Genomic DNA, 24,908 nt, shown 5'->3' with positions numbered 1-24,908 from the left:
ATGAAACTAATTTAAATGAATTACGAGTTAAATTGACAGAGTTATGGTCAATCAATCGGAGGTAGGTCAGTAAATTGCTAAACCAAAGCGCGAGTCTAACTATTTCCATCATAACTCTCAAAATACTTGGAGTTTTTCATCTCCGTTTCTTTCGTTATAAACTACACTTCGATTCCTTCGAAATGAAACTAATTTCAATGAATTACGAGTTAAATTGAGTGAGTTATGGTCAATCAATCGTAGGGAGGTCAGTAAATTGCTAAACCAAAGCGCGAGTCTAACTATTTCCATCATAACTCCCAAAATACTTGGAGTTTTTAATCTCCGTTTCTTTCGTTTTAAACTACACTTCGATTCCTTCGAAATGAAACTAATTTAAATAAATTACGAGTTAAATTGACAGAGTTATGGTCAATCAATCGGAGGTAGGTCAGTAAATTGCTAAACCAAAGAGCGAGTCTAACTATTTCCATCATAACTCTCAAAATACTTGGAGTTTTTCATCTCCGTTTCTTTCGTTTTAAACTATACTTCGATTCATTCGAAATGAAACGAATTTAAATGAATTACGAGTTAAATTGAGTGAGTTATGGTCAATCAATCGGAGGTAGGTCAGTAAATTGCTAAACCAAAGTGCGAGTCTAACTATTTCCATCATAACTCTCAAAATACTTGGAGTTTTTCATATCCGTTTCTTTCGTTTTAAACTACACATCGATTCCTTCGAAATGAAACTAATTTAAATGAATTACGAGTTAAATTGACAGAGTTATTGTCAATCAATCGGAGGTAGGTCAGTAAATTGCTAAACCAAAGCGCGAGTCTAACTATTTCCATCATAACTCTCAAAATACTTGGAGTTTTTCATCTCCGTTTCTTTCGTTTTAAACTACACTTTGATTCCTTCGAAATGAAACTAATTTCAATGACTTAAGAGTTAAATTGGGAGAGTTATGGTCAATCAATCGGAGATAGGTCAGTAAATTGCTAAACCAAAGCGCGAGTCTAACTATTTCCATCATAACTCTCAAAATACTTGGAGTTTTTCATCTCCGTTTCTTTCGTTATAAACTACACTTCGATTCCTTCGAAATGAAACTAATTTCAATGAATTACGAGTTAAATTGAGTGAGTTATGGTCAATCAATCGTAGGGAGGTTAGTAAATTGCTAAACCAAAGCGCGAGTCTAACTATTTCCATCATAACTCCCAAAATACTTGGAGTTTTTAATCTCCGTTTCTTTCGTTTTAAACTACACTTCGATTCCTTCGAAATGAAACTAATTTAAATGAATTACGAGTTAAATTGACAGAGTTATGGTCAATCAATCGGAGGTAGGTCAGTAAATTGCTAAACCAAAGCGCGAGTCTAACTATTTCCATCATAACTCTCAAAATACTTGGAGTTTTTCATCTCCGTTTCTTTCGTTTTAAACTACACTTCGATTCATTTGAAATGAAATTAATTTCAATGACTTAAGAGTTAAATTGAGAGAGTTATGGTCAATCAATCGTAGGTAGGTCAGTAAATTGCTAAACCAAAGCGCGAGTCTAACTATTTCCATCATAACTCTCAAAATACTTGGAGTTTTTCATCTCCGTTTCTTTCGTTTTAAACTACACTTCGATTCATTCGAAATGAAACGAATTTAAATGAATTACGAGTTAAATTGAGTGAGTTATGGTCAATCAATCGTAGGGAGGTCAGTAAATTGCTAAACCAAAGCGCGAGTCTAACTATTTCCATCATAACTCTCAAAATACTTGGAGTTTTTCATCTCTGTTTCTTTCGTTTTAAACTACACTTCGATTCCTTCGAAATGAAACTAATTTAAATGAATTACGAGTTAAATTGACAGAGTTATTGTCAATCAATCGGAGGTAGGTCAGTAAATTGCTAAACCAAAGCGCGAGCCTAACTATTTCCATCATAATTCTCAAAATACTTGGAGTTTTTCATCTCCGTTTCTTTCGTTTTAAACTACACTTTGATTCCTTCGAAATGAAACTAATTTCAATGACTTAAGAGTTAAATTGGGAGAGTTATGGTCAATCAATCGGAGGTAGGTCAGTAAATTGCTAAACCAAAGCGCGAGTCTAACTATTTCCATCATAACTCTCAAAATACTTGGAGTTTTTCATCTCCGTTTCTTTCGTTATAAACTACACTTCGATTCCTTCGAAATGAAACTAATTTCAATGAATTACGAGTTAAATTGAGTGAGTTATGGTCAATCAATCGTAGGGAGGTCAGTAAATTGCTAAACCAAAGCGCGAGTCTAACTATTTCCATCATAACTCCCAAAATACTTGGAGTTTTTAATCTCCGTTTCCTTCGTTTTAAACTACACTTCGATTCCTTCGAAATGAAAATATTTAAATGAATTACGAGTTAAATTGACAGAGTTATGGTCAATCAATCGGAGGTAGGTCAGTAAATTGCTAAACCAAAGCGCGAGTCTAACTATTTCCATCATAACTCTCAAAATACTTGGAGTTTTTCATCTCCGTTTCTTTCGTTATAAACTACACTTCGATTCCTTCGAAATGAAACTAATTTCAATGAATTACGAGTTAAATTGAGTGAGTTATGGTCAATCAATCGTAGGGAGGTCAGTAAATTGCTAAACCAAAGCGCGAGTCTAACTATTTCCATCATAACTCCCAAAATACTTGGAGTTTTTAATCTCCGTTTCTTTCGTTTTAAACTACACTTCGATTCCTTCGAAATGAAACTAATTTAAATGAATTACGAGTTAAATTGACAGAGTTATGGTCAATCAACCGGAGGTAGGTCAGTAAATTGCTAAACCAAAGAGCGAGTCTAACTATTTCCATCATAACTCTCAAAATACTTAGAGTTTTTCATCTCCGTTTCTTTCGTTTTAAACTACACTTCGATTCATTCGAAATGAAACGAATTTAAATGAATTACGAGTTAAATTGAGTGAGTTATGGTCAATCAATCGGAGGTAGGTCAGTAAATTGCTAAACCAAAGCGCGAGTCTAACTATTTCCATCATAACTCTCAAAATACTTGGAGTTTTTCATCTCCGTTTCTTTCGTTTTAAACTACACTTCGATTCCTTCGAAATGAAACTAATTTAAATGAATTACGAGTTAAATTGACAGAGTTATTGTCAATCAATCGGAGGTAGGTCAGTAAATTGCTAAACCAAAGCGCGAGTCTAACTATTTCCATCATAACTCTCAAAATACTTGGAGTTTTTCATCTCCGTTTCTTTCGTTTTAAACAACACTTCGATTCATTCGAAATTAAACGAATTTAAATGAATTACGAGTTAAATTGAGAGAGTTATGTTCAATCAATCGGAGGAAGGTCAGTAAATTGCTAAACCAAAGCGCGAGTCTAACTATTTCCATCATAACTCTCAAAATACTTGGAGTTTTTCATCTCCGTTTCTTTCGTTTTAAACTTTACTTCGATTCCTTCGAAATGAAACTAATTTAAATGAATTACGAGTTAAATTGAGTGAGTTATGGTCAATCAATCGGAGGTAGGTCAGTAAATTGCTAAACCAAAGCGCGAGTCTAACAATTTCCATCATAACTCTCAAAATACTTGGAGTTTTTCATCTCCGTTTCTTTCGTTTTAAACTACACTTTGATTCCTTCGAAATGAAACTAATTTCAATGACTTAAGAGTTAAATTGAGTGAGTTATGGTCAATCAATCGGAGGTAGGTCAGTAAATTGCTAAACCAAAGCGCGAGTCTAACTATTTCCATCATAACTCTCAAAATACTTGGAGTTTTTAATCTCCGTTTCTTTCGTTTTAAACTACACTTCGATTCCTTCGAAATGAAACTAATTTAAATGAATTACGAGTTAAATTGACAGAGTTATTGTCAATCAATCGGAGGTAGGTCAGTAAATTGCTAAACTAAAGCGCGAGTCTAACTATTTCCATCATAACTCTCAAAATACTTGGAGTTTCTCATCTCCGTTTCTTTCGTTTTAAACTACACTTTGATTCCTTCGAAATGAAACTAATTTCAATGACTTAAGAGTTAAATTGGGAGAGTTATGGTCAATCAATCGGAGGTAGGTCAGTAAATTGCTAAACCAAAGCGCGAGTCTAACTATTTCCATCATAACTCTCAAAATACTTGGAGTTTTTCATCTCCGTTTCTTTCGTTTTAAACTACACTTTGATTCATTTGAAATGAAATTAATTTCAATGACTTAAGAGTTAAATTGAGAGAGTTATGGTCAATCAATCGTAGGTAAGTCAGTAAATTGCTAAACCAAAGCGCGAGTCTAACTATTTCCATCATAACTCTCAAAATACTTGGAGTTTTTCATCTCCGTTTCTTTCGTTTTAAACTACACTTCGATTCATTCGAAATGAAACGAATTTAAATGAATTACGAGTTAAATTGAGTGAGTTATGGTCAATCAATCGTAGGGAGGTCAGTAAATTGCTAAACCAAAGCGCGAGTCTAACTATTTCCATCATAACTCTCAAAATACTTGGATTTTTTCATCTCCGTTTCTTTCGTTTTAAACTACACTTCGATTCATTCGAAATGAAACGAATTTAAATGAATTACGAGTTAAATTGAGTGAGTTATGGTCAATCAATCGGAGGTAGGTCAGTAAATTGCTAAACCAAAGCGCGAGTCTAACTATTTCCATCATAACTCTCAAAATACTTGGAGTTTTTCATCTCCGTTTCTTTCGTTTTAAACTACACTTCGATTCCTTCGAAATGAAACTAATTTAAATGAATTACGAGTTAAATTGACAGAGTTATTGTCAATCAATCGGAGGTAGGTCAGTAAATTGCTAAACTAAAGCGCGAGTCTAACTATTTCCATCATAACTCTCAAAATACTTGGAGTTTTTCATCTCCGTTTCTTTCGTTTTAAACTACACTTTGATTCCTTCGAAATGAAACTAATTTCAATGACTTAAGAGTTAAATTGGGAGAGTTATGGTCAATCAATCGGAGGTAGGTCAGTAAATTGCTAAACCAAAGCGCGAGTCTAACTATTTCCATCATAACTCTCAAAATACTTGGAGTTTTTCATCTCCGTTTCTTTCGTTATAAACTACACTTTGATTCCTTCGAAATGAAACTAATTTCAATGAATTACGAGTTAAATTGAGTGAGTTATGGTCAATCAATCGTAGGGAGGTCAGTAAATTGCTAAACCAAAGCGCGAGTCTAACTATTTCCATCATAACTCCCAAAATACTTGGAGTTTTTAATCTCCGTTTCTTTCGTATTAAACTACACTTCGATTCCTTCGAAATGAAACTAATTTAAATGAATTACGAGTTAAATTGACAGAGTTATGGTCAATCAATCGGAGGTAGGTCAGTAAATTGCTAAACCAAAGAGCGAGTCTAACTATTTCCATCATAACTCTCAAAATACTTGGAGTTTTTCATCTCCGTTTCTTTCGTTTTAAACTACACTTCGATTCATTCGAAATTAAACGAATTTAAATGAATTACGAGTTAAATTTAGTGAGTTATGGTCAATCAATCGGAGGTAGGTCAGTAAATTGCTAAACCAAAGCGCGAGTCTAACTATTTCCATCATAACTCTCAAAATACTTGGAGTTTTTCATCTCCGTTTCTTTCGTTTTAAACTACACTTCGATTCCTTCGAAATGAAACTAATTTAAATGAATTACGAGTTAAATTGACAGACTTATTGTCAATCAATCGGAGGTAGGTCAGTAAATTGCTAAACCAAAGCGCGAGTCTAACTATTTCCAACATAACTCTCAAAATACTTGGAGTTTTTCATCTCCGTTTCTTTCGTTTTAAACTACACTTTGATTCCTTCGAAATGAAACTAATTTCAATGACTTAAGAGTTAAATTGGGAGAGTTATGGTCAATCAATCGGAGGTAGGTCAGTAAATTGCTAAACTAAAGCGCGAGTCTAACTATTTCCATCATAACTCTCAAAATACTTGGAGTTTTTCATCTCCGTTTCTTTCGTTATAAACTACACTTCGATTCCTTCGAAATGAAACTAATTTTAATGAATTACGAGTTAAATTGAGTGAGTTATGGTCAATCAATCGTAGGGAGGTCAGTAAATTGCTAAACCAAAGCGCGAGTCTAACTATTTCCATCATAACTCCCAAAATACTTGGAGTTTTTAATCTCCGTTTCTTTCGTTTTAAACTACACTTCGATTCCTTCGAAATGAAACTAATTTAAATGAATTACGAGTTAAATTGACAGAGTTATGGTCAATCAATCGGAGGTAGGTCAGTAAATTGCTAAACCAAAGCGCGAGTCTAACTATTTCCATCATAACTCTCAAAATACTTGGAGTTTTTCATCTCCGTTTCTTTCGTTTTAAACTACACTTCGATTCATTTGAAATGAAATTAATTTCAATGACTTAAGAGTTAAATTGAGAGAGTTATGGTCAATCAATCGTAGGTAGGTCAGTAAATTGCTAAACCAAAGCGCGAGTCTAACTATTTCCATCATAACTCTCAAAATACTTGGAGTTTTTCATCTCCGTTTCTTTCGTTTTAAACTACACTTCGATTCATTCGAAATGAAACGAATTTAAATGAATTACGAGTTAAATTGAGTGAGTTATGGTCAATCAATCGTAGGGAGGTCAGTAAATTGCTAAACCAAAGCGCGAGTCTAACTATTTCCATCATAACTCTCAAAATACTTGGAGTTTTTCATCTCTGTTTCTTTCGTTTTAAACTACACTTCGATTCCTTCGAAATGAAACTAATTTAAATGAATTACGAGTTAAATTAACAGAGTTATTGTCAATCAATCGGAGGTAGGTCAGTAAATTGCTAAACCAAAGCGCGAGTCTAACTATTTCCATCATAACTCTCAAAATACTTGGAGTTTTTCATCTCTGTTTCTTTCGTTTTAAACTACACTTTGATTCCTTCGAAATGAAACTAATTTCAATGACTTAAGAGTTAAATTGGGAGAGTTATGGTCAATCAATCGGAGGTAGGTCAGTAAATTGCTAAACCAAAGCGCGAGTCTAACTATTTCCATCATAACTCTCAAAATACTTGGAGTTTTTCATCTCCGTTTCTTTCGTTATAAACTACACTTCGATTCCTTCGAAATGAAACTAATTTCAATGAATTACGAGTTAAATTGAGTGAGTTATGGTCAATCAATCGTAGGGAGGTCAGTAAATTGCTAAACCAAAGCGCGAGTCTAACTATTTCCATCATAACTCCCAAAATACTTGGAGTTTTTAATCTCCGTTTCTTTCGTTTTAAACTACACTTCGATTCCTTCGAAATGAAACTAATTTAAATGAATTACGAGTTAAATTGACAGAGTTATGGTCAATCAATCGGAGGTAGGTCAGTAAATTGCTAAACCAAAGCGCGAGTCTAACTATTTCCATCATAACTCTCAAAATACTTGGAGTTTTTCATCTCCGTTTCTTTCGTTATAAACTACACTTCGATTCCTTCGAAATGAAACTAATTTCAATGAATTACGAGTTAAATTGAGTGAGTTATGGTCAATCAATCGTAGGGAGGTCAGTAAATTGCTAAACCAAAGCCCGAGTCTAACTATTTCCATCATAACTCCCAAAATACTTGGAGTTTTTAATCTCCGTTTCTTTCGTTTTAAACTACACTTTGATTCCTTCGAAATGAAACTAATTTAAATGAATTACGAGTTAAATTGACAGAGTTATGGTCAATCAATCGGAGGTAGGTCAGTAAATTGCTAAACCAAAGAGCGAGTCTAACTATTTCCATCATAACTCTCAAAATACTTGGAGTTTTTCATCTCCGTTTCTTTCGTTTTAAACTACACTTCGATTCATTCGAAATGAAACGAATTTAAATGAATTACGAGTTAAATTTAGTGAGTTATGGTCAATCAATCGGAGGTAGGTCAGTAAATTGCAAAACCAAAGTGCGAGTCTAACTATTTCCATCATAACTCTCAAAATACTTGGAGTTTTTCATCTCCGTTTCTTTCGTTTTAAACTACACTTCGATTCCTTCGAAATGAAACTAATTTAAATGAATTACGAGTTAAATTGACAGAGTTATTGTCAATCAATCGGAGGTAGGTCAGTAAATTGCTAAACCAAAGCGCGAGTCTAACTATTTCCATCATAACTCTCAAAATACTTGGAGTTTTTCATCTCCGTTTCTTTCGTTTTAAACTACACTTTGATTCCTTCGAAATGAAACTAATTTCAATGACTTAAGAGTTAAATTGGGAGAGTTATGGTCAATCAATCGGAGATAGGTCAGTAAATTGCTAAACCAAAGCGCGAGTCTAACTATTTCCATCATAACTCTCAAAATACTTGGAGTTTTTCATCTCCGTTTCTTTCGTTATAAACTACACTTCGATTCCTTCGAAATGAAACTAATTTCAATGAATTACGAGTTAAATTGAGTGAGTTATGGTCAATCAATCGTAGGGAGGTCAGTAAATTGCTAAACCAAAGCGCGAGTCTAACTATTTCCATCATAACATCAAAATACTTGGAGTTTTTAATCTCCGTTTCTTTCGTTTTAAACTACACTTCGATTCCTTCGAAATGAAACTAATTTAAATGAATTACGAGTTAAATTGACAGAGTTATGGTCAATCAATCGGAGGTAGGTCAGTAAATTGCTAAACCAAAGCGCGAGTCTAACTATTTCCATCATAACTCTCAAAATACTTGGAGTTTTTCATCTCCGTTTCTTTCGTTTTAAACTACACTTCGATTCATTTGAAATGAAATTAATTTCAATGACTTAAGAGTTAAATTGAGAGAGTTATGGTCAATCAATCGTAGGTAGGTCAGTAAATTGCTAAACCAAAGCGCGAGTCTAACTATTTCCATCATAACTCTCAAAATACCTGGAGTTTTTCATCTCCGTTTCTTTCGTTTAAAACTACACTTCGATTCCTTCGAAATGAAACTAATTCAATGAATTACGAGTTAAATTAAGTGAGTTATAGTCAATCAATCGGAGGTAGGTCAGTAAATTTCTAAACCAAAGCGCGAGTCTAACTATTTCCATCATAACTCCCAAAATACTTGGAGTTTTTCATCTCCGTTTCTTTCGTTTTAAAGTACACTTCCATTCCTTCGAAATGAAACTAATTTCAATCAATTACAAGTAAAATTGAGTGAGTTATGGTCAATTAATCGGAGGTAGGTCAGTAAATTGCTAAACCAAAGCGCGAGTCTAACTATTTCCATCATAACTCTCAAAATACTTGGAGTTTTTCATCTCCGTTTCTTTCGTTTTAAACTATACTTCGATTCCTTCGAAATGAAACTAATTTAAATGAATTACGAGTTAAATTGAGTGAGTTATGGTCAATCAATCGGAGGTAGGTCAGTAAATTGCTAAACCAAAGCGCGAGTCTAACAATTTCCATCATAACTCTCAAAATACTTGGAGTTTTTCATCTCCGTTTCTTTCGTTTTAAACTACACTTCGATTCCTTCGAAATGAAACTAATTTCAATGACTTAAGAGTTAAATTGAGAGAGTTATGGTCAATCAATCGGAGGTAGGTCAGTAAATTGCTAAACCAAAGCGCGAGTCTAACTATTTCCATCATAACTCTCAAAATACTTGGAGTTTTTCATCTCCGTTTCTTTCGTTTTAAACTACACTTTGATTCCTTCGAAATGAAACTAATTTCAATGACTTAAGAGTTAAATTGGGAGAGTTATGGTCAATCAATCGGAGGTAGGTCAGTAAATTGCTAAACCAAAGCGCGAGTCTAACTATTTCCATCATAACTCTCAAAATACTTGGAGTTTTTCATCTCCGTTTCTTTCGTTATAAACTACACTTCGATTCCTTCGAAATGAAACTAATTTCAATGAATTACGAGTTAAATTGAGTGAGTTATGGTCAATCAATCGTAGGGAGGTCAGTAAATTGCTAAACCAAAGCGCGAGTCTAACTATTTCCATCATAACTCCCAAAATACTTGGAGTTTTTAATCTCCGTTTCTTTCGTTTTAAACTACACTTCGATTCCTTCGAAATGAAACTAATTTAAATGAATTACGAGTTAAATTGACAGAGTTATGGTCAATCAATCGGAGGTAGGTCAGTAAATTGCTAAACCAAAGAGCGAGTCTAACTATTTCCATCATAACTCTCAAAATACTTAGAGTTTTTCATCTCCGTTTCTTTCGTTTTAAACTACACTTCGATTCATTCGAAATGAAACGAATTTAAATGAATTACGAGTTAAATTGAGTGAGTTATGGTCAATCAATCGGATGTAGGTCAGTAAATTGCTAAACCAAAGCGCGAGTCTAACTATTTCCATCATAACTCTCAAAATACTTGGAGTTTTTCATCTCCGTTTCTTTCGTTATAAACTACACTTCGATTCCTTCGAAATGAAACTAATTTAAATGAATTACGAGTTAAATTGACAGAGTTATTGTCAATCAATCGGAGGTAGGTCAGTAAATTGCTAAACCAAAGCGCGAGTCTAACTATTTCCATCATAACTCTCAAAATACTTGGAGTTTTTCATCTCCGTTTCTTTCGTTTTAAACTACACTTCGATTCATTCGAAATGAAACGAATTTAAATGAATTACGAGTTAAATTGAGAGAGTTATGTTCAATCAATCGGAGGTAGGTCAGTAAATTGCTAAACCAAAGCGCGAGTCTAACTATTTCCATCATAACTCTCAAAATACTTGGAGTTTTTCATCTCCGTTTCTTTCGTTTTAAACTTTACTTCGATTCCTTCGAAATGAAACTAATTTAAATGAATTACGAGTTAAATTGAGTGAGTTATGGTCAATCAATCGGAGGTAGGTCAGTAAATTGCTAAACCAAAGCGCGAGTCTAACAATTTCCATCATAACTCTCAAAATACTTGGAGTTTTTCATCTCCGTTTCTTTCGTTTTAAACTACACTTTGATTCCTTCGAAATGAAACTAATTTCAATGACTTAAGAGTTAAATTGAGAGAGTTATGGTCAATCAATCGGAGGTAATTCAGTAAATTGCTAAACCAAAGCGCGAGTCTAACAATTTCCATCATAACTCCCAAAATACTTGGAGTTTTTCATCTCCGTTTCTTTCGTTTTAAACTACACTTCGATTCCTTCGAAATGAAACTAATTTAAATGAATTACGAGTTAAATTGACAGAGTTATGGTCAATCAATCGGAGGTAGTGTAGACACCCCATTTTGTTTTGTTTTAATCAACAAATAAATTAGTGTGTTAAATCCATGTGAGAACCCCCTCTATCATTGATTTATATGTTTTAGGTCATTAATATCTTGATCTGACTTTACGGATCATCAATCGGGACAAAATAAGCTAGGGTCACTTCATAGCCCGGACCCTGATTCCATTCCGAGACCCGATTTCCGTAAATCGTTAGATCAATGGCAGATCATGACCTGGGTCTAACCATCCAAAACCACCTAACCTCTCCTCTCATCCTAACCATTCAAACCTCACCTAACCTCACCTAACCTCTCCTCCCATCATAACCATCCAAACCTCACCTAACCTCACCTAACCTCACCTAACATCACCTAACCTCACCTAACCTTACCTAACCTCACCTAACCTCACCTAACCTCCTATCCCATTCTCCTATAAATACCCTCTCATCTTACCAAAGAAAAGAAGGAAAAAAAAGAAAAGAGGAGAGAACCCCTCTCTTAGAAAATTCAAGCCCTCTCTCTAGACCAAATCCCTCTTCTCCATAAGTTTGCATGGAATATCGTCTACAAAAAGGTATGTCTTTTGGAATTTTATTTTCTTTTCTATATTTGTAGGATTGAGTGTTGTTTTGCGTATATTTTGGTTGATGTCATGTTTAATTTTGTACTAGTTTGGCCTTGGTCATGTTCTCACTTATGCTAAATATAATTAATGTGTTAGGGTCATTAGAACCTATTTGCGATGGGATGTTGAAATCATTGGCTTGTTAGGGAATTTAGATTTCTTTTGGGAAAACAATTCATTAAAAATTTTGAACATTTACAAGAAAGAAAACTTGAATTTTACATGAATTATCAAAACCCATTTAATTTGGCTTACAAAACCTCCATCTTTCAATTGATAACAACAGCCCCCACTCCAATTTGATAACAACAGCCCCCACTCAATCTCAAGAACCCAATATCCATACCCCACCTTGCCAAGTAGATAAAAACAACCCATTTTTCAAACATCCCATTTGAATCTAATCTCAGGCCCATTCAAGCCATTTTTCATATTCACCGTCTTTTAATCACTAAAAAAATAAGAACTATCAAAAGAAAACATGGGGGTGCCAATATCATTCCCGTCATAGTGCTAGCTGTTAGACTTTAAACAGATTTTTCAACCTCTAAACAACAGAATCGTGGGAAATGGTTAACTACAAAGTAGTAGATATTTTCGTGCCGTTTCCAACGAGTATTCGTGCTAGATCAGACAGCGAGCGGTTAAAAAGTTAAGTCCAAAATGGTTGCGGCACACCTTTAGGCATTTCCAGTTTAATGTTGCTGTCCTTTTGTTTGCAACACAAATTCGAACCTCTAAATCACAGATTTACAAACAATGGAGAACTACAAAGTTGTAGCCCTATAAAAGATCTTTCCAACGCATGTTTGTACGTTGAATTTGGCCAAGCGGTTAAAGAGTTACGACAGTTTTAGTGGGCTGCATTTGTCAGATCTTTTAATGGTCAATGGTTTGTCGAATTTGTGCAATTGTCAAAACTTGGTTGTGTTAACGTCATTTTCCAAACCAAAATCGAAAGACATTAATCTAAAGTACATCCAACCTAAAATTAACAAAACTAAAATTCACCCATTTAAAATCCACTGATAAAAATCCGTTAAAAGCCATTAACCAAAAGACCACTAAAAATTTCAAATGAAACTAAAACCTTCTAAATAAACAACTTTAAAAGCTACCAAACACACTAAATACCTTCAGATAATAAAAGCTTCAAGAAAACTCTAAAAGTTTCCACAAACCCAAAAGAATTCGAGATTCCCAAGAGCCGGTGGATTCAAAATTCCTTTAGGAACCCTTAGAGCCCAATTTAGGAACACTGGTGTCGTGTCGTGTCGTGTCCTAAGTTTTAGGGAGTCCTAGGTTTTAGGGAGTCCTAGAGTCAGGAGTCCAGCCTCATCACGGACGTTTGCTATGTATAGCAACCGTGCCATAGGTTTAGTTACACTAGTCACCCGATCTTTTCCATAGGACAAGCCTAGTAAACTAGGATGTAGGCTAACCTGCATTAGTCTAAGGGACAACTTGCATTTAGATAAGAATCATATAGCATCTTCGATGAAATCCTAAGATAATAAAATCCTCAACTTGAATTAAATAACTTCTCTTAAAACTGTTGAAACAGTCAATCCCGTCTAGGTCGGTGTCTTAGTTGAGTTAGGCATATGTAACTTAGCTTAGGTACACCGAACTACGTCGACTCTGATCCCAGTGAGGCTTGGGTACGTAGGCAGCTTGGATGTCTGATGGCATACCACCCGCGAGTCGGCACCACAAACAAATTGTGGTGTTTTGTATATTAATTTTCTTGTAAATGCTTAATCAAATCACTTAGGACTTTCCATGAAATTAGAATTTTATCAAGATACACATTTAGGATTCACATTGAAATTAGATGTTAGGATGCATGTCACTTAGTTCGCACTTTAACATAGAGTTGAATGAGCCATTTAAAATAAATTTAAAAGAGTTAGCTTTTGGAATCGAAGACCGATTATCGGGCAGGAATGGTGCATGTGGTGGATAACTCCCCATACCTTCCATTCTCGTAACCAGGTAGCAAGTCTAGATTTCTGGTTAATTATGGGTCCTAGATCCCATATCTAGGTGGCGACTCTGTCAGTCTCTTTCGTGTGGAATTCGGATTGCCTTAGTGATCCCAAGTTCACAGGAAAGATGAATTCAAATCAATATTAAAATGCACACGCCAATCGCGTGGGTACGAGAGACCAAGAGAGAGCGCGGCGGCTCGCGCCCCGCCCCTCTCGCAGGATCTGGGTACCACAGTCTGGCGACTCTGCTGGGGACCACCTAACTTCATTAAAATTTCAAAAGATAATTCATTTGAATTTAATTTAACTGGCTCATAAAAACTCTATACTTGTTAGATTAGTTTGTCTTGTTTTATTTTCTCATCACATTTTACTCGAACTTAACCTAACAAAACCTGAGGGCATCATAGATTGCGCAAACATATTGCACACACTTACATCACTTGCATCTAAACTCTTGCATCTCACGTGCACACACGTCCTATTTTAGGAACCCAGAGTGTTATCTAGCATGGTTGACTGGGATTTCATCACCTGGTGCCTCTGTGCTAGAGAAGCATTCCACCCTTAGCCTAGTACCTTTATGGTACGTAAACGGATCTCTTGTTCACGTACTGATACGCCGGACACTGGTACAGTATATCGAACAGGGATTCGCGCTAAGGGAACTCTTGGCCTTACCCCTAGATTAACCCACACATGCATGTAGTATACGAACACATGTGCATCATGTGTGTGAGCCTAGTTTAGGATATCCTACCCATTGGTGTCTAGATTAGGCCGTGGTCCATCTTCCAATGGTCACGATCGGTCCTTAGATACACGAACAAAGTCATGAGTCGAGATTCTCTCTCCACTCCGATAGATTAGGATTAGGGTTGATGCCTTCAGGTAACACTGATAAAATGTGAAAAAAAAAAAAAAAAATTTCCCTTTGGGTTAGGATATAAATCCCATAATTTTCAAAGATCTCATAGGATTAGTCATTCATGATCTATCCGTTGAAAGCAATCTTATGCTATCTCATCTAATCTTTTGATCGTGCGTCTTTCGTTCTTCTGTCATACGATTCGATCGTATCTTCATGCCATCCCCTAACTGGCAGATGCAGAATCTCACAATCTTTCGATTATGCGTTCTCATGATCTGATCATGCCTGGTCCAGATAATCCAATCTTGCTTGTACCCCTGGTCTGTTCCTCCTCTAGGGGCTACCTTTTTCAAGATTATTTTGCTAAGTCCTTCAGAGTTCACTCTCAGAATCATTGAGCTAGGGGCATTTCCCTATGCGAATCAGTCATCATTGTCCAAAATTGAAAGTATCAGCCATGATGATGTTCAGAACGAACCAGCCTTCGCCGAGCCTTCAACGCCAAACAGTTGCAGCAGTTAAAGTTTTAGTCACTTACTATTTTATGTTGAGTCAGTCATCATGGTCAGTATAATTGTTGAGTCCGGTCTTACAGTTAAAGGTCAATGCCTAGTCCAGGCAAGTTATCTTCTGTTTCTCTTTCTTATTTAGAGTTGTGAATCGTGAGCATGTTCAGGATAGGTCGTCTGATGTAATAGCTTTTCTTTAAATAAAATTTCAGTCAGTTCCAAAAAGTTCACTTGTGTCTGTTCTTAAGTGTGCTTCTGATCTTAAAATAAGACTCCCTCCTCAAATGAGGACAAAATTGACGAAACTCCACTTGAGTCACAGCAATTACTTGAACGAGAGGAGGAGCGCCAATCCCAACCTTTCAAAGATGAAATTGAAATGATAAACACTGGCACTGAAACTTTGATTCAGTGAATGCCGATTGAAAATACATTACCCTCTAAAGAGTGTGAAGAATTGATAAAATTATTTCAAGAATAAGAAGATTGTCTAGAAAAGCTACAACCGATACCAGGGGCAAGACATAGATGGAAAGCTCAAAGAAAATGAAGAAAGTGAGAAGATATATGCTATACAAGGGGCATAGAGTGGAAACAACTTTCATATTTCCAATCAATGACCTTGGTTCTCAAATTCATAAAGCCAACAAATTCAAGATGAAAAGTTCAAGAGCAAACAATGAAAAGTGATCATCAGATATCGAGAGTAAGAATCCATAGATGGAGGATGTCAAAGAACAAGTTTCGCTCTATGAAAGTCAAAAGCACGTATTAGAATCTTGAAAGAAGAAGATCCATTATCTCTTACCTGGAAATGCCGTCAAACTCCGTAAAAAAAAAAAAAAAAACAAAACAAAACAAAAAAGAAAAAAATAATCAGTACCAGACGGACTCTAGCCAATCTGAACATCGGAAGGCCCCCTTTGGCCGAATAAATCCCAAAATCAGAACCAATGTCAAAAGAATACCGGTTTGCAAACCCTTCGAGCCTGAATAAAATTTTCTTGAAAACCCATCAAACCAGGGGCATTTCCCCGAACTACGCGAGACCTGATCCCTATACTGGGGTACGTAGGCAACTCGGTTGAACCGAGTTCGGTCGATTCAAAAAGGAAAAGAAATTCAATCCTTTCAAAAAAAAAAAAGAGAGGGACAAGTTCCAAAAGAAGAGAAGTTAATTGTTCCAGAAAGAAAAGAAAAAAGGAAAAAAAAAATCAAACAATTTATCTTCAAACTAGGGGCATTCGCCCTGAACTACACACGACCTGATTCCTACCTTGGGATATGTAGGCGACCTGTTCACAGGTTCGGTCGAAATCTTTGTTGAGCCTTAAGCCATTCTTTGAAAAGCCCTATCCTACCTATAAAAGTCCTTCTGGTGTTCAGAACTAATGAGCTAGGTCCTGAGATACAATAAAAAAATGAAATGATGATGAATAAGAAAAATAACGGAGTTTGAAGATCTGCTAGACTGAAAACCTGAAAGGGCGGTCTAGGCAAAATTTAAGATCATTCCCCTGCTAAGTTGAAAACCCGAAAGGGCGGCTTAGGCAAAAGCTAAGGGGATAGCCTGCTGGATCGAAAACCTAGAAAGGTGGTTCAGGCAAAAGTTAAGGCTAGCGCGGTCCGCCAAGTTAAAAACCCTGAAGAGGTGACTTGGTCACGGTAAGAGAATCAGTATAAGAAGGCAACAGCCGGTATCAAGACTGAAGATCAACTGAAGTTCAAGCAAATTCAAGTGATATCCTCAAAACTGGGGGCATTGAAGCTAAGCAATCTTAGGGGTCGTAATTAAATTCTTGAGGCATTACTGTTTCGAGGAAGAAGTCCGGTGTTTACCAATTGAAAAACTATTCCTTGAAAGGATAGACCTACCAAACAAAACATTAACTAAGTCAGAAGCATCACTATGTTTGTCAGTATAGTCAGTCAATCTTTATTATTCTAAGTTCACTCCTTCAGGGCTGCTCAATCCTTTGAGTAGTGCCTTTCATCTAAGTTTTCTCTTTAGAAAGAGTCAATTGTCGTTCCTATGTCCAAATGATGTAACTGTCTTGGTGAAGGAGGCCAGGCCTAGGCAGCTCCCTGCAATTATACCTGAAAGAGCTCGAGAATTTAGTCAAACAACTTCATTTCAAAGAAGATCAGCTCAGAAAAATTCAGAAGTAGAAACATCAGAAAGCCCAGCTTCCGTAAAAAGATCATACCCCAGGAAGGCACCTTAAGCTTGGAAGAACCTCAGATGCAATGGTGGTTGAGCCAATTTCTCAGAAAGATGAACCATTCAAATTCATAATTCCCTTCCGGTTAGTTATCCTGGTCAAGAAATGTTTATCTAAACACCTGTCAAGAAGCAGATCCCGCTTTTCCATGAGAGTCGTTGTTCTAAATTACCAATCTCAAATGTCTTGTTCAAGGTTTCAGTTATCAAAATCCCCAGAAGACAAGACCAGCAGTCTCTTTGAGAAAAATCTTGTTGAAGTTTCATAAAAATGTTCCTAATCCATTCTTGCTAGTAATGGTTCTTCGTTCCAAAGGTTTGCCGTTTCATCATTCGTCAAAGTCCTAGTTTCCAACATCTTTGTCGGGCACGATCCATAATATCCCCGATTTCATTGAGTTCAAAAAAATAAAAAATTCATCAAATCCAATCTTACGTCAAATTCAAGTTCATGGAAAATCTCTAAATTCTTCGAGCCCGTTTGTGAACGGTACCTCTTTTCTCGAGCCCATTTGCAAATGGCCTCGTCTTCTCCTTGAGCCCGTTTGTGAACGGTGCCTCATCTCTCGAGTCCATTTGTGAATGGTTTCGTCTTCTCCTTGAGCCCATTTGTGAACGGTGCCTCATTTTCTGAGTTCATTTATGAATGGTCTCATGTCCTCCTTGAGCCCGTTTGTGGACGGTGCCTCATTTCTCAAAAAATCAAAAATTCATCAAATCCAATCCCCAATTCAAAAAATCCAATCCTACGTCAAATTCAAATTCATAAAAATCTCTAAATTTTTCATTGTTGAATTCATCAATCAAAGCTATCTTGTGTCGTCGAGCCCGTTTGTGAACGGTGCCTCATTTCTCGAGCCCATTTGTGAATGGTCTCGTCTTCTCCTTGAGCCCGTTTGCGGACGGTACCTCATTTTCCAAAAATAAAAATTCATCAAATCCAATCCCCGATTCAAACAAATCCAATCTTACGTCAAATTCAAGTTCATGAAAAATCTCATGTCCTCTTTGAGCCCTTCTGTGAAAGGTGCCTCATTTCTCGAGGCCGTTTGTGAATGGTCTCGTCTTCTCCTTGAGCCCGTTTGCGGACGGTACCTCATTTCCCAAAAATAAAAAATTCATCAAAACCAATCCCCGATTCAAACAAATCCAATCTTACGTCAAATTCAAGTTCATGAAAAATCTCATGCCCTCTTTGAGCCCGTTTGTGAACGGTGCCTCTTTTCTCGAGGCCATTTGGGGATGGTCTCGTCTTCTCCTTGAACCCGTTTGTGAACATGTTTCTCATTCTCTGAGTCCATTTGTGAATGGTCTCATGTCCTCTTTGAGCCCGTTTGTGAACGGTGCCTCTTTTCTCGAGGCCATTTGTGAATGGTCTCATCTTCTCCTTGAGCCCGTTTGCGGACGGTACCTCATTTTCCAAAAATAAAAAAATTTATCAAATCCAAATCCTTAATTAAAAAATAAAAATAAAAATCCATTCCTACGTCAAATTCAAGTTCATAAAAAAATCCCTAAATTCTTCGAGCCCGTTTGTGAACGGTGCCTCATTTCTCGAGTCCATTTGTGAATGGTCTCGTCTTCTCTTCGAACCCGTTTGTGAACAGGTGTCTCATTCTCTGAGTCCATTTGTGAATGGTCTCATCTTCTCCTTGAGCCCGTTTGTGAACGGTGCCTCATTTTCTGAGTCCATTTGTGAATGGTCTCGTGTCCTCTTTGAGCCCGTTTGTGAACGGTGCCTCATTTCTCGAGTCCATTTGTGAATGGTCTTGTCTTCTCCTTGAGCCCGTTTGTGAACGGTGCCTCATTTCTCGAATCCATTTGTGAATGGTCTTGTCTTCTCCTTGAGCCCGTTTGTGAACGGTGCCTCATTTCTCGAATCCATTTGTGAATGGTCTCGTCTTCTCCTTGAGCCCGTTTGTGAACGGTGCCTCATTTCTCGAGTCCATTTGTGAATGGTCTCGTCTTCTCCTTGAGCCTGTTTGTGAATGGTGCCTCATTTCTCGAGTCCATTTGTGAATGGTCTTGTCTTATCCTTGAGCCCGTTTGTGAATGGTGCCTCTTTTCTCGAATCCATTTGTGAATGGTATCGTCCTCCTTGAGCCCGTTTGTGAACGGTGCCTCATTTCTCGAGTCCATTTGTGAATGGTCTTGTCTTCTCCTTGAGCCCGTTTGTGAACGGTGCCTCTTTTCTCGAATCCATTTGTGAATGGTATCGTCCTCCTTGAGCCCGTTTGTGAACGGTGCCTCATTTCTCGAGTCCATTTGTGAATGGTCTTGTCTTCTCCTTGAGCCCGTTTGTGAACGGTGCCTCTTTTCTCGAGTCCATTTGTGAATGGTTTTCTATCCTCCTTGAGGCCGTTTGTGAACGGTGCCTCATTATCCAAGTCCATTTGGGAATGCTTCTTATCCTCGTTGAACCCGCTTGTGAGCGGCGTCTCATCTCCTTCTAAAAACTGTTTGAGAGCAATCTTTGTCCTTTCCCTTCAGAATCCATTCGAAAATGATATCTCATTCTCTAATTGCCCGTTTGTGAACGGCGCCGCATCGAGTTTTTATTATTATTCAAGTTCTAGGGTTTCATCTAAGGTTTTGCATTATGTTAAGGTGCGTTGTGTCTAGAGAGTCCTTTGTCGATTAAAACTACGCAAAATGGTTCTGTCATTTTTAACTTTGGTATTCAATGACTACGTCATCTCTACCAAAGAGGGGCATCTGTAGACACCCCATTTTGTTTTGTTTTAATCAACAAATAAATTAGTGTGTTAAATCCATGTGAGAACCCCCTCTATCATTGATTTATATGTTTTAGGTCATTAATATCTTGATCTGACTTTACGGATCATCAATCGGGACAAAATAAGCTAGGGTCACTTCATAGCCCGGACCCTGATTCCATTCCGAGACCCGATTTCCGTAAATCGTTAGATCAATGGCAGATCATGACCTGGGTCTAACCATCCAAAACCACCTAACCTCTCCTCTCATCCTAACCATTCAAACCTCACCTAACCTCACCTAACCTCTCCTCCCATCATAACCATCCAAACCTCACCTAACCTCACCTAACCTCACCTAACATCACCTAACCTCACCTAACCTTACCTAACCTCACCTAACCTCACCTAACCTCCTATCCCATTCTCCTATAAATACCCTCTCATCTTACCAAAGAAAAGAAGGAAAAAAAAAGAAAAGAGGAGAGAACCCCTCTCTTAGAAAATTCAAGCCCTCTCTCTAGACCAAATCCCTCTTCTCCATAAGTTTGCATGGAATATCGTCTACAAAAAGGTATGTCTTTTGGAATTTTATTTTCTTTTCTATATTTGTAGGATTGAGTGTTGTTTTGCGTATATTTTGGTTGATGTCATGTTTAATTTTGTACTAGTTTGGCCTTGGTCATGTTCTCACTTATGCTAAATATAATTAATGTGTTAGGGTCATTAGAACCTATTTGCGATGGGATGTTGAAATCATTGGCTTGTTAGGGAATTTAGATTTCTTTTGGGAAAACAATTCATTAAAAATTTTGAACATTTACAAGAAAGAAAACTTGAATTTTACATGAATTATCAAAACCCATTTAATTTGGCTTACAAAACCTCCATCTTTCAATTGATAACAACAGCCCCCACTCCAATTTGATAACAATAGCCCCCACTCAATCTCAAGAACCCAATATCCATACCCCACCTTGCCAAGTAGATAAAAACAACCCATTTTTCAAACATCCCATTTGAATCTAATCTCAGGCCCATTCAAGCCATTTTTCATATTCACCGTCTTTTAATCACTAAAAAAATAAGAACTATCAAAAGAAAACATGGGGGTGCCAATATCATTCCCGTCATAGTGCTAGCTGTTAGACTTTAAACAGATTTTTCAACCTCTAAACAACAGAATCGTGGGAAATGGTTAACTACAAAGTAGTAGATATTTTCGTGCCGTTTCCAACGAGTATTCGTGCTAGATCAGACAGCGAGCGGTTAAAAAGTTAAGTCCAAAATGGTTGCGGCACACCTTTAGGCATTTCCAGTTTAATGTTGCTGTCCTTTTGTTTGCAACACAAATTCGAACCTCTAAATCACAGATTTACAAACAATGGAGAACTACAAAGTTGTAGCCCTATAAAAGATCTTTCCAACGCATGTTTGTACGTTGAATTTGGCCAAGCGGTTAAAGAGTTACGACAGTTTTAGTGGGCTGCATTTGTCAGATCTTTTAATGGTCAATGGTTTGTCGAATTTGTGCAATTGTCAAAACTTGGTTGTGTTAACGTCATTTTCCAAACCAAAATCGAAAGACATTAATCTAAAGTACATCCAACCTAAAATTAACAAAACTAAAATTCACCCATTTAAAATCCACTGATAAAAATCCGTTAAAAGCCATTAACCAAAAGACCACTAAAAATTTCAAATGAAACTAAAACCTTCTAAATAAACAACTTTAAAAGCTACCAAACACACTAAATACCTTCAGATAATAAAAGCTTCAAGAAAACTCTAAAAGTTTCCACAAACCCAAAAGAATTCGAGATTCCCAAGAGCCGGTGGATTCAAAATTCCTTTAGGAACCCTTAGAGCCCAATTTAGGAACACTGGTGTCGTGTCGTGTCGTGTCCTAAGTTTTAGGGAGTCCTAGGTTTTAGGGAGTCCTAGAGTCAGGAGTCCAGCCTCATCACGGACGTTTGCTATGTATAGCAACCGTGCCATAGGTTTAGTTACACTAGTCACCCGATCTTTTCCATAGGACAAGCCTAGTAAACTAGGATGTAGGCTAACCTGCATTAGTCTAAGGGACAACTTGCATTTAGATAAGAATCATATAGCATCTTCGATGAAATCCTAAGATAATAAAATCCTCAACTTGAATTAAATAACTTCTCTTAAAACTGTTGAAACAGTCAATCCCGTCTAGGTCGGTGTCTTAGTTGAGTTAGGCATATGTAACTTAGCTTAGGTACACCGAACTACGTCGACTCTGATCCCAGTGAGGCTTGGGTACGTAGGCAGCTTGGATGTCTGATGGCATACCACCCGCGAGTCGGCACCACAAACAAATTGTGGTGTTTTGTATATTAATTTTCTTGTAAATGCTTAATCAAATCACTTAGGACTTTCCATGAAATTAGAATTTTATCAAGATACACATTTAGGATTCACATTGAAATTAGATGTTAGGATGCATGTCACTTAGTTCGCACTTTAACATAGAGTTGAATGAGCCATTTAAAATAAATTTAAAAGAGTTAGCTTTTGGAATCGAAGACCGATTATCGGGCAGGAATGGTGCATGTGGTGGATAACTCCCCATACCTTCCATTCTCGTAACCAGGTAGCAAGTCTAGATTTCTGGTTAATTATGGGTCCTAGATCCCATATCTAGGTGGCGACTCTGTCAGTCTCTTTCGTGTGGAATTCGGATTGCCTTAGTGATCCCAAGTTCACAGGAAAGATGAATTCAAATCAATATTAAAATGCACACGCCAATCGCGTGGGTACGAGAGACCAAGAGAGAGCGCGGCGGCTCGCGCCCCGCCCCTCTCGCAGGATCTGTGTCCCACAGGTAGGTCAGTAAATTGCTAAACCAAAGCGCGAGTCTAACTATTTCCATCATAACTCTCAAAATACTTGGAGTTTTTCATCTCCGTTTCTTTCGTTTTAAACTACACTTCGATTCCTTCGAAATGAAACTAATTTAAATGAATTACGAGTTAAATTGACAGAGTTATGGTCAATCAATCGGAGGTAGGTCAGTAAATTGTTAAACCAAAGCGCGAGTCTAACTATTTCCATCATAACTCTCAAAATACTTGGAGTTTTTCATCTCCGTTTCTTTCGTTATAAACTACACTTCGATTCCTTCGAAATGAAACTAATTTCAATGAATTACGAGTTAAATTGAGTGAGTTATGGTCAATCAATCGTAGGGAGGTCAGTAAATTGCTAAACCAAAGCGCGAGTCTAACTATTTCCATCATAACTCCCAAAATACTTGGAGTTTTTAATCTCCGTTTCTTTCGTTTTAAACTACACTTCGATTCCTTCGAAATGAAACTAATTTAAATGAATTACGAGTTAAATTGACAGAGTTATGGTCAATCAATCGGAGGTAGGTCAGTAAATTGCTAAACCAAAGAGCGAGTCTAACTATTTCCATCATAACTCTCAAAATACTTGGAGTTTTTCATCTCCGTTTCTTTCGTTTTAAACTATACTTCGATTCATTCGAAATGAAACGAATTTAAATGAATTACGAGTTAAATTGAGTGAGTTATGGTCAATCAATCGGAGGTAGGTCAGTAAATTGCTAAACCAAAGTGCGAGTCTAACTATTTCCATCATAACTCTCAAAATACTTGGAGTTTTTCATATCCGTTTCTTTCGTTTTAAACTACACTTCGATTCCTTCGAAATGAAACTAATTTAAATGAATTACGAGTTAAATTTACAGAGTTATTGTCAATCAATCGGAGGTAGGTCAGTAAATTGCTAAACCAAAGCGCGAGTCTAACTATTTCCATCATAACTCTCAAAATACTTGGAGTTTTTCATCTCCGTTTCTTTCGTTTTAAACTACACTTTGATTCCTTCGAAATGAAACTAATTTCAATGACTTAAGAGTTAAATTGGGAGAGTTATGGTCAATCAATCGGAGATAGGTCAGTAAATTGCTAAACCAAAGCGCGAGTCTAACTATTTCCATCATAACTCTCAAAATACTTGGAGTTTTTCATCTCCGTTTATTTCGTTATAAACTACACTTCGATTCCTTCGAAATGAAACTAGTTTCAATGAATTACGAGTTAAATTGAGTGAGTTATGGTCAATCAATCGTAGGGAGGTCAGTAAATTGCTAAACCAAAGCGCGAGTCTAACTATTTCCATCATGACTCCCAAAATACTTGGAGTTTTTAATCTCCGTTTCTTTCGTTTTAAACTACACTTCGATTCCTTCGAAATGAAACTAATTTAAATGAATTACGAGTTAAATTGACAGAGTTATGGTCAATCAATCGGAGGTAGGTCAGTAAATTGCTAAACCAAAGCGCGAGTCTAACTATTTCCATCATAACTCTCAAAATACTTGGAGTTTTTCATCTCCGTTTCTTTCGTTTTAAACTACACTTCGATTCATTTGAAATGAAATTAATTTCAATGACTTAAGAGTTAAATTGAGAGAGTTATGGTCAATCAATCGTAGGTAGGTCAGTAAATTGCTAAACCAAAGCGCGAGTCTAACTATTTCCATCATAACTCTCAAAATACTTGGAGTTTTTCATCTCCGTTTCTTTCGTTTTAAACTACACTTCGATTTATTCGAAATGAAACGAATTTAAATGAATTACGAGTTAAATTGAGTGAGTTATGGTCAATCAATCGTAGGGAGGTCAGTAAATTGCTAAACCAAAGCGCGAGTCTAACTATTTCCATCATAACTCTCAAAATACTTGGAGTTTTTCATCTCCGTTTATTTCGTTATAAACTACACTTCGATTCCTTCGAAATGAAACTAATTTCAATG

The sequence above is a fragment of the Tasmannia lanceolata genome, unplaced genomic scaffold (genome assembly GCF_043159265.1).
Source record: "Tasmannia lanceolata isolate RefF3 unplaced genomic scaffold, GAP_Taslan_0.1 ptg000044l, whole genome shotgun sequence".
In the NCBI taxonomy this organism is placed as follows: domain Eukaryota; kingdom Viridiplantae; phylum Streptophyta; class Magnoliopsida; order Canellales; family Winteraceae; genus Tasmannia; species Tasmannia lanceolata.
Note: the sequence above shows the minus strand (reverse complement) of the source record.